This window comes from Hylobates moloch, unplaced genomic scaffold (genome assembly GCF_009828535.3).
Source record: "Hylobates moloch isolate HMO894 unplaced genomic scaffold, HMol_V3 SCAFFOLD_1, whole genome shotgun sequence".
In the NCBI taxonomy this organism is placed as follows: domain Eukaryota; kingdom Metazoa; phylum Chordata; class Mammalia; order Primates; family Hylobatidae; genus Hylobates; species Hylobates moloch.
The window spans coordinates 159,585,014-159,594,904 of NW_026652276.1; the positions used below are offsets into that span (position 1 = coordinate 159,585,014).

The window sequence follows — 9,891 nt, forward strand, 5'->3', positions numbered from 1 at the left end:
TGAACCCTGTACTTGAGCTACACTAAATTTTATTCTCTTCTTTATGGAGTCATATTAAATTTCCTTTAGTTCAAAGCACCATGCTCTCTCTTTACCCAGAGTTCCAGTGTGACTCTTTAGCAGAAGATTAACTAAACTGAAATAAGAAGGAGGAACAGGAATTATCCTGATGAAATTATTGACACCAAACACAGGTTAAGTGCCTTGCTTTGTAATATCTTAGCAGACTATAATCCCACATACCATCACATACCCCACTGCATTGAAATAGTCAGTTTTTCTGTTTTGTTTTCCCCAACAAGTGTAAGATCTGTATTCACTATTTGCTGTGGTCTGAGTGCCCTTCCAGTTTCAGGTGTTGAAACTTAATCTCTATTATGGTGGTTATTAAGAGGTGGAGCCTTTAGGAGGTGATTTTTTCATGAGGGCTCTGCTCTCATGAATAGATTAGTGCTTTACCAAGGGCTGGAGTGAACTAGGCTTTTTTTACTCTTCTGCTTTTCAGCCATGTGAGGACACAGTGTTTGAGGCACCGTTTTGAAAGCAGAGAGATGGGGACCTCACCAGACACGGAACCCGCTGGTGCCTTGATCTCGGACCTCTCAGGCTACAGAACTGTGAGAAACAAATTTCTGTTGTTTATAAATTAGTCTATGGTATTTTTTTATATCAGTACAGATGGACCAAGACATTATTATATCCTTATCAACTAGCCTAATTATAAATGAAGTAATAGATACTGAATGAGGATTTTGATGATGATAATGAGGATAAGAACAAGGAGGATAAAAGAAATTAGTACAATATTAAGAATAAACTTTAAGAAAATATCAAATTACTTAGCATCAAACCATACCAATATTGTCTACTCGCTGATAAACTGCAGTCAATTTCAGCAATAATTGAGTCAAAGCAAAGCTCAGTCGCAATACCTCTGGCCATCAAAAGCTGTTGATTTCATGTGTATAATATTGTTTATGTTAAGAGCTGAAAGATTTATGTGAAGGGATAAATTCTAAAGCTGAAGGTTTGCTACATCTTGAATGTATTTAAATAAGCAAAGTGTTGTTTTAATTGGCTTGTACTTAACAAATATTGTGAATCAGTCTTTTATTAAAGCAGCTAGAAGGTTAGAATGCTGCTGAAGAGACATGCTTACCTTGAGGCTGTACATATACACAAGGAAGAATATATCACTGACTCACTTCCCAGCTCAGTAAAGCTTCACTTTGGCCTTGACAGTCAATACACTGTAGTCAAGTTTCCATTCTTGGTAATGGTTTGACAGCATTACACTGATTAAGTTAATAAAAGAATACTTTAAGAGTCTTCAAATAGAGATTGCTCTCCTAGGAGCAATTATTATTCTTTTTTCCCCCTAAAGCTCTCAGAGTTAAAATAATTCCCAGTCAAAATGTTTTGTGATTAGGTTTAGAGACTATAATAGAGGGGGAAACTCAGAACCAATATCTGTCAGCCAGTGAGCACATGTTCTGTGATCAAGGCTAATGCAGTATATTCAAAGCAAACTGTTAATGACAGTATGAGATAATACATCAATAGTAATTATTTTATACACTATAGAGTTGGATGTTGTTTTTCTAAATATTTCATCATCAAGAATCATATGACTTCAGAAGTATACTTTTGTCACCTAACACTGACATATCTACATAACAGATGAACTATTGGACATTGTAAAATATTTTTTATATTTGTAATTGTCTTAGTTTACTAGGGCTACCATAATACAGTATCACAAACTGGATGTCTTTCAACAACAGAAATTTATTCTTTCACTCTCTGGAGGCTACTAGTACAAAATTAAGGTGTTGGTAGGCTTATGCTCCTTCTGAAGGCTCTAGGGAAGAACACTTCTTTGTGTCTTTCTAATTTCTTATGGATTCGGGTAGTCCTTGGCATTCATTGACTTACACCTGCATCATTCCAATCTCTGTCTCTATAGTCACGTGGCATTTCTCCCATGTATGTCTTCACATGGCCTTCTATGTGGACACCAGTCATTGGATTTAGGGCCCACCCTAATCCACTATGACTTCATCTTCAATAATAACATCTGCAAATACCCTACTTCCAAAGGAATATTACATTCTGATGTTTCAGATGGACATACATTTTAGGGGAATACTATTCAACCCTACACCTTATTGTGGAAACTTTTATTTTTTCGTCATAGAGGCAGTGTAAAATTTAAATTTATTTAATATTTGCCCAAGATTTCAGCATTTCATTATTTTTTTGTAGGCAGTATCCATTCCAATTTTATTTTCTTAATGTTCATATTTAACTTGCATATATTTAGTATTTCATATTTAATATGAAGAGTTTATTGTGGTTATACAATAGCTTTATTGAATACAAATGTATAAAAATGTGCAATAGTAAATTTACCTCTTCTTTTTAAAAAATTCTTCTATTCAGTTTAAATTCTTAATTTACAATTTAGATTCAGAATTTCAAAATAATATTAAATGATAATGGTGATGGTAGGCCTCCATAGTTATTCTGTGTCTCTTTCTTTTTACACATACACACACACACACACCCAATACATAACTTTGTGGCTCATTGAATGCCTTTCCAAAAATTACTAAGCTGACAATATAAGATTATGATTCGATTTTTCTCAATTGATCCTGCTAGACTCTAGACTGTAAGCTTCATCGGGGCAGGATCATGATACTTGTTTCATTTAATAGTATTTCTAGTGCCTAGAATAGTGCCTTCATGGGGAAAGCACACAACACAACAAACATTTGTAATCAATTAAGAACAGAGGTCACAATTTTACATATTAATAGTTTTCTTGATATTAAACAATTGTATACCAATCTATTGTATAATAGTAAAATATTCTTTAAGTATATTATCAATTTTTACTTATTTAGAATTTTCCCATCTCTGGTTCTTAATTTCTTGTGTCTGTCATGTCAAGTTTTGATAAGTATTTTTAATGCTTCTTAGATTTTTCTATTTTTGATCCTTCTCTTGTCTATGGAGATTTAAAATGGATACACTCTGTTTCTAATTTGATTAGTAACAAACTTGCAATTCCCAGAAATAGACACTAAACTTTCCTTCAAAATGAAAATCACTGGTGCCTATAGGGCATACAGAGAAGTAGAAGTGGGGAATAACATTTTAGAGGGGAGAGAGACATAACTGGCTTCAGCCAACTCAGAAAATAGTATTTAATCAGATCCCATTCCATTTTCATATCAGTGTTCTTTCATCACCAAGCCAGGCCCACGAGGAACAAGTGGCTCAAAGTTTTTCTTCCCTTCTTGTTTCGTAGCCATGCTGCTCTGGCTCATTTGAGAAACTTGTGCACTGTAACAAAGGAGAACTTATCTCAAGATCCTGTAATGTTGAATCTTCAATCTCCAATGTTGAGATGTAGAGCATGTTGAGTACCCCATGTGTATTTCAATGGGAAGATGGAAAGTGTTAAATGATTGTTAAGCAGACTTTTATAATGAACTTGGATATTTGATATTAGAATGACACCTTAGGTAACACCTATGCTATTGTTTTATGTATAGTGTTATAAATTTGAGTATCAATCAATTTTGTTTTATTAGGAGAGAAAATATAGTTATACACATACATATCCCCCAATCAGTTTCATTTTAGTTATGTTATTTTAGAAATAAAGTATAAATCTGAGGAGTTCTCATATTACTTTACATGAATTTGCTATATAGAGATAAAATTTTTAAAAAATTGTTGAAATAGATTTATTTCTTCAATAGTTTCCTTTAGAGACCAATTTTCTGTCATATCATGGAGTATTACAAGATGACAAGGCCAACAATTGTGCTGGCTTCACATTTTATAATAATAGGAAATTAATATTCAGGATAATGTATATTCATTAAATGGCTATGTCTCTTGCAAATGATAGCAATGATATGGGACTAACGGGGCTAACTTCTAGTTTATTGTAAAATAGCTTTCACTTCTCCAGGCTGGAAATCTAAAGCATTTGAATAGCATTGTTTGCTATACAGTTTTATGTTTAGCATCCTGTTAATGAGCTTATATAATAATATCTAGCAGTGGCCAAAATAAATTTGGTGGATTTGCTTTTTCTGAGGCATGTCTGAAAAGTGGGAATTACACATTTATTAAAGACAAAAGACTTCCTTCATTCTCCAAGGAACATTAACTAGATCAGCATTTTCAAATCTCAACAAATGGTTATTAGATTGGATTGAATTAATCTCCTATACATTACATAGTGGTTTGTCAACATATACATATGAAGATGTTAAAAAATAATTGAAATTTTAGTAAAATCAGGCTCCCCACTTAGCTGTTTCTCAACAAGAGACAAATGTTACAGATGGGATTCATAATTACTTTCAAGGGGACACAGGATCATCTTAATGGCTACTAAAATTTGTGCTTTTACAACTCATACTAATACCTGCAAATGTCATTTGCAATCTCTTCTGACCATATCTGGCAAACTAGAGTAATTTTAATACCAATCATTGCAATTTTGAAAAGGCCATTGCTGCATTGCATACATATTATTTTATTTCACTTATGTTTTAAAGACATAGCAATTAGATTTACTCCAACAATGAAAATGAATTTTTATGCCATTTAAACTTAATAACAATTATTTGGCTATGAGTATTTAGGTATTTTTATGTTGATAATTTGAAAATTGGTGGTAATTTTGTAAAGCAGTATCTTCTTTCATAAAAAGAAGGGAATTCCATTATTTCAATAGCATGGATGAACCTGGAGGACTGTTTTGAGAGTGCCCAGCTAAATTTGGGTCACAGTACCAGAAAAGTTAGTGGCCCTAAAAGGAAATGCCATAAGAGGAAGGTGATATTGTTTGGATATTTGCCTCTTCCAAATCTCATGTTAGAAATGTAACTCCCAGTGTTAGAGGTGGATCTTATGTTTGGGTCATGGGAGTAGATCCCTCTTGAATGGCTTGGTACCTTCCCTACAGCAATGAGTTCTTGTTCTGTTAGTTTACACAAGAGCTGGTTGTTATAAAGAGCCTGGTATTGGCTAGGCATGGTGGCTCACTCCAGCACTTTGGGAGGCTGAGGCGGGCGGATCATGAGGTCAGGAGTTCGAGACCAGCCTGGCCAATATGGTGAAACCCCGTCTCTACTAAAAATACAAAAATTAGCCGCGTGTGGTGGCGAATGCCTGTAGTCCCAGCTAGTCAAGAGGCTGAGGCAGAGAATCGCTTGAACCTGGGAGACAGAGGTTGCAGTGAGCCGAGATTTTGCTACTTCACTCCAGCCTGGTGACAGGGCAAGATTCCGCCTCCAAAAAAAAAAAAACAAAGAGCTCGTATCTCTCTTGCTTGCTCTTTCACTGTGTGATATGCCAGCTTTCCCTCCATCTTCTGTTATGATTGTAAGTCTCCTGAAGCTTTCACCAGAAGCAGATGCTGGCATCATGCTTTCTGTACAGCCTATAGAATCATGAGCTGAAATATAACTCTTTTCTTTATAAATTACCCAGTCTTGGGTATTCTTTTATAGCAACACAATGAACTAACACAGAAAATTGGTACTAAAGAGTGGAGCATTGCAATAAAGACACCTGAAAATGTAGAAGGGGCTTTGGAGCTTGGTGACAGGCAGAAGTTGGAAGAATTTGCAGGACTTAGAAGACAGGAAGATGAGGGAAACTTTGGAACTTCTTAGAGACTGATTAAATGGTTGTGATCAAAATGGTGATAGAAAATATGGACAGTGAAGGCCAGGCTGACAAGTCCTTAGATGGAAATGATGAAGTTATTGGGAAATGGAGCAAAGATCACCCGTGTCATGCCTTAGCAAAAAATTTGGCTGCATTGTATCCATGCCCTAGGAATTTATGGAAGGCAAAACTTGAGAGTGATGATTTAGGGTACCTGGCAGAAGAAATTTCTAAGCAGCAAAGTGCTCAACAGTCTGCTAAGACAGTGCTGAGGGGGAATGTGGGGTTGGATCCCCACATAGAGTCCCCACTGGGGCACTTCCTAGTGGAGCTATGGGAAGGAGACCACCATGCTCCAGGGTCAATAGTGGTTGAGCCATTAGCAGCATGCATCCTGGGCCTGGAAAAGCTGCAGGCACTCAATTCCTGCCTGTAAGAGTAGCCCCAGGGACTGCACCCTGCAAAGCCACAGGGGCAGAGCTGCCTGATGCCTTGGGAGCCCACTCCTTGAACCAGTATGCTCTGGATGTGGGACATGGAGTCGAAGATGATGTTGGAGCTCTAAGGTTTAATGAATGCCCTGCTGGATTTTGGATATGTGTGGGGCCTGTTACCTTTTTCTTTTGGCCAGTTTCTCCCTTTGGAATGGGAATGTTAACCCAATGCCTGTGCCATCATTGTACGTTGGAAGTAAACAACTTATTTTTGATCCTACAGGCTCATAGGTGGAAGGGACTTGCCTTGAATCTCGGATGAAACTTTGGTCTTTGGACTTGATGTCATAAAAAGTTAAGAATTTGGGGGACTGTTGGGAAGAGATTATTGTATTTTGCAATGTTAGAAGGACATGAGATTTGGGGAGCCAGGAGTACAATAATATGGTTTGGATATTTGTCCCCTCCAAGTCTCATGTTGAAATGTGACATCCCCAGTGTTGCAGGTGGAGCCTAGTGAGAAGTGTTCGGTCATGAGGGTGGATCCCTCATGAATGGCTTGGTGCCCTCCGCACAGTAATGAGTTCTTACTCTGTTAGTTCACACAGGAGCTGGTTGTTTAAAAGAGTCTGGTGTCTCTCTCCTGCTCAGTCTCTTGCCATGTGATATGCCTGCTTTCCCTTTGTCTTCTGCCATGGCTCTAAGATTCCTGAACCCTCACTAGAAGCAGATGCTGGCAGCATGCTTCCTGTATAGCCTGAAGAATCATGAAATAGAACTTTATAAATTACCCCGTCTCAGGTATTCCTTTATAGAAACACAAACAGACTAACACAAAAGAGAGCTAAAAGTAAGTGTGTATAGTGAGCCTTTTAAGGAGTGCTTCTTTTACTTGGCAAACAGCCTAATGTTTAGTTGTCTAACCTGTGACCAGGACCTCCCTCACATAGGCAAGGAGTTTATACTGGCAGATGCCCTTGTGGCTTTAGTCTGACCCATGTCCATTCCCTCTGATGCTGGGGCAGCCTTTAATTCTTCAGATGGAAGGTGAAAATTTAATACACCACCTCAATAAAAAACAAGTTCAAAGAGTTTTTGTTTACAGATCCTGGGCAAGGAGGGCACAACGAGCTGGGAAGGCAGTCTTCAGTCCCCAGGTCAAGCAAGGAAGCAATGAAGAGTCAGACAAAGAAAGAGAGCGTGTGGCAACTGGTAGTATATAATATAAGGGAATAGGATGTGGGCCACTTAAATTGGAAAAGCTGGGAGTCCAGTCAGTGAGGCAGGGGAGACTTCTCTAAGTTTTCATCTCTAGCCACCAGCTTGTGCCACTTGGGCATGATACAGAACTGGAAACTGTATCAAGGGTGATTGAGTCCTGATTCTGGTACAAGAAAGTAAAACTTGTAGTCAAAATGGATGCTGAGACAATATAAAATTATGAGAATTAACTTCAAGGACATTATGTTAATTAAAATAAGCAAGGCAGAGATAACTACCACAAGATCTTACTAATATGTGAAATCTAAAAAAGTTGATCTCATACAAATAGAGAGTATTATCAATGTTACCGGGGCTGGGGTGCTTGGAGCAGAGGGTTGAGGAGATATTGGTCAAAGGATACAAAATTTCAGTTAGGAAGAATAAATTCAATAAATCTACTGTGCAATACAGTGACTATAGTTAGTAATACAGTCTTCTGCCATGTTTTGGTCCATTATAGACTACATATAGGACAATAGTATCATATGATTCAATAATGTATTTTTATTGTACCTTTTTAATGTTTACATATGCTGAGATATGCAAATACTATTGTTCTACAATTGCCTGCAGTATTCAGTACAGTAATATGCCATACAGGCTAGTAGCCTAGGAGCAATAGGTTATACCATACAACCCAAGTGTGTTGTAAGCTATATCACCTAGGTTTGTATAAGTAATTTCTGATGTTTGCACAGTGATGAAATTGCCTAAAACACATTTCTCAGAATGTATCCCCATGGTTAAGTGACAAATGAGTGTATATTGTATTCTTGAAAAATGCTAAAGGAGTGGACATCAAGTAATTTTTTGCCATAAAAATGGTAACTGTGAGATAATGCATATGAGAATTATCTAGGTTTAGTCATTCTGCAATGACTATATACTTCAAGACATCATGTCATACTAGGTGAATTTATCTGTCAATTTAAAACAAAAAAAAAATTGGAATTGCTGTATAACTTGGATTAGACCCAGAACTATAGTATAAGGAAGTTCTGACTCTGCCTGAAGGCATGCCTCATTGGGACCTGTGGGCAGAAGTAGGATTGCCAAATACCTACACGAGTCTTAATTAAGTGTCTTTCTTAGAAAATAACACCCTCTACCCAACTACTTTTTAAAGAATATAAAAATGTTCTTGATTTTTTAAGTGCGGTATACCTATTCTAGGTTTTCTTGTCAGGATTTACAATCATGTACTCTTTCAGCATCATCAAACACCTGATTGTGAAACAGGGTTCATGGAGGATTGTCTGAAGGGCATGGTCCTCAGATATTCAGCTATGCCCACATGTCCTTAACCTAGAATCAATGATTTTTTTTTTATGTACATGTGTAGTTTTCAGACACACCCAAGTGTGAAAAGTAAAGTTTATAGAGGATTGCTTGAACGGCATGGTCTTCAGATTTTCAGCTATGCCTAGGTTTCCTTAACCTAGAATCAATGGTTTTTAGAATGTACTTGAGTAGGTTTCAGACGGCCCTTCAAGCCCCTGGATTGGGCTTGATACACCGATGAAAGCATGCAAGCCAAATATTTTAATTATTTCAAGAAAAGTATATATAGCTTCAATTAGATTATCATTTGAAAGATTACTATGTGTTATTCACCTGCTAATGCTTTTCAAATCTCTGGCCTAGGTATTTCAAAAATCATTTATTAGCTGTTCTGTAATCAAGTAATTTATCAAAAGAATATGAACTGTTGAGTACTAAGATTAAAGACCAGTAGTTCCCTATATTCACATCAGAATCACTTGGGTGCATTTTTTAAAAGACACACCATCAGATTCTATCCTTTGCATATGGAATGAAAAAAGTATGGTGAAAACTGGTAACTGTATGTTTCAGAAAACTTTTCATGTGGTTCTTATGGACTAAGAAAATGATTCATGCCATGAACCTAAGAACAAAATGATACCTTGTCAATATTCAGAAAAGGGACAGCCAATAATATTATTTATATTATCATTTAGTGGTAGCCATCGAAACCCTTGATGTGCATATGATGACATTTATTAAGCTTACTATGTTCTTTTGTAAGCTTCTTCTTGTTCATTTTAGTACAAACCCTTCTCATAGAGCCATGAAACCACATATTGAAAAGGCTATTTATATCTCTTCAACTCAATATAAATCAAAATGTTGACCAGAATTGGAAGCTATTAGTGTCCCATTGTGCATATAAAGGTGTATCTTGTTTTTAATTTTATGGCATAAATTAGAGAATTGAATAATGACATATCAAAAATTATAAATAAAATAGAAACTAGGTATATGTATGTCTATAAATTTATACATATACTTATGTATATGGTTTTAGAACTTGCTTATATTTGTGAGATAATAGGAAAAGAAAATATCACTGTATTATCTTCTATATAAACTTATGCTCATGGGCACCTTCTATTAGAATGGCTTGTGTTTCATTCATTCCATAAAATGCAGATTTTCCAACTCTGCCAATGAATCAGATTCTTTGGGTGTGAAG

At 36.3% G+C, this 9,891-nt stretch overlaps 1 long non-coding RNA gene across 2 annotated transcripts in view; it reads left to right on the forward strand.

The window, feature by feature from the left end:
- The window catches only part of LOC131382845 (uncharacterized), a 119,904-nt gene extending 119,331 nt beyond the window's left edge, over positions 1 to 573 (forward strand). For both annotated transcript variants that reach the window (XR_009212420.1, XR_009212419.1), the window contains one exon: positions 506 to 573. This is a non-coding gene — a long non-coding RNA (uncharacterized LOC131382845). The remainder of the gene's footprint in view (positions 1 to 505) is intronic.
- The last annotated feature ends 9,318 nt before the right edge of the window (positions 574 to 9,891 follow it).